The sequence below is a fragment of the Octodon degus genome, unplaced genomic scaffold (genome assembly GCF_000260255.1).
Source record: "Octodon degus isolate 3935 unplaced genomic scaffold, OctDeg1.0 scaffold00014, whole genome shotgun sequence".
Classification (NCBI taxonomy): Eukaryota; Metazoa; Chordata; class Mammalia; order Rodentia; family Octodontidae; genus Octodon; species Octodon degus.
In genome coordinates, this window is record NW_004524590.1 from 261,312 (window position 1) to 262,486 (window position 1,175).

The window sequence follows — 1,175 nt, forward strand, 5'->3', positions numbered from 1 at the left end:
TTTCTTCTTTGGAGTTCTTATACTAGGGAGACTATATGATATTTACACATGTGTGTCTGGTTTATTTCACTTCTGAGTATATGTTCAAGTGGCATCCACTTCAATATAAAGTCTTCGAGTTTATCATTCTTAATAGCTGAATAATACTCCATTGTGTAAAAATACCACATCTTTTTCAACCATTCCTCAGATGATGGGCATCTTGTTTGTTTCCAAGATTTGGCTATCACAAATTGTGCTGCTATAAACATAGGCACACATATATCCATATGATATGATGCTTTCAGATCCTCTGGGAAAATTCCCAGCAGAGGAATAGCTGGTTTAAAGGGGATTTCCAGACCAAGTATCCTTTTTTTAAAAATTTTATTTCTTTATTTATGTGTGTGTGCGCATGCGGGTGCGTGTGTGTGTGTGGCCAGCTCAGCCCACCAGGGGGCGGGGCTGGTTGGCATGTGGTCCTGGGGGATTGAACTGCAGTCCCTGTGCTTTGCTAAGCTTGTTCTAAGTAGGTGCTTTAGACCACTGCGCCATCTCACCAGCCCCAGACCAAGTTTTCTAATGAGTCTCCATACTGATTTCCATAACGGTTGCATCAGTCTACACTCCCACCAGCAGTGGAGAAGGGTTTCTTTTTCCCCACAGCCTATCCAACGTTTGTTGTTGGGTGATTTCTTTATGATAGCCGTTATTTCTGGGGTGAGATGATATCTCAATGTGGTTTTAATTTGCATTTCACAGATGGCTAGTGATGTGGAGCATTTTTTCATATATTTATTCACTTCTTGAATTTCTTCCTCTGAGAAGTGTGTGTTCATCTCGGATGCCCATTTCTGGACTGGGTCTTTAAATTTTGGGGCCCTGGTGTTTTTTAGTTCATCATAGATTCTAGAGAGCAGACCCTTGTCTGAGTACTTATTTGTCATGATTTTTTCCAAATTTGTGAGCTGCCTTTTCACTTTGTTGGTAATTTCTTTTGACGTGAAAATACTTCTCAGTAAGAGCAGATCCCAGTTGTTAATTCTTTCAACTGTTACCCGTGCAATTGGATTTCTGTCCATGAACTCTTTGCCTACCCCTATGTCTTTAAGAGTTCCTCCTACTTTCTCTTCCAGGAGATTGAGTGTCTCTGCTTTAAAGTTTAGATCTTTAATCCATTTTGACTTTAGTTTAGT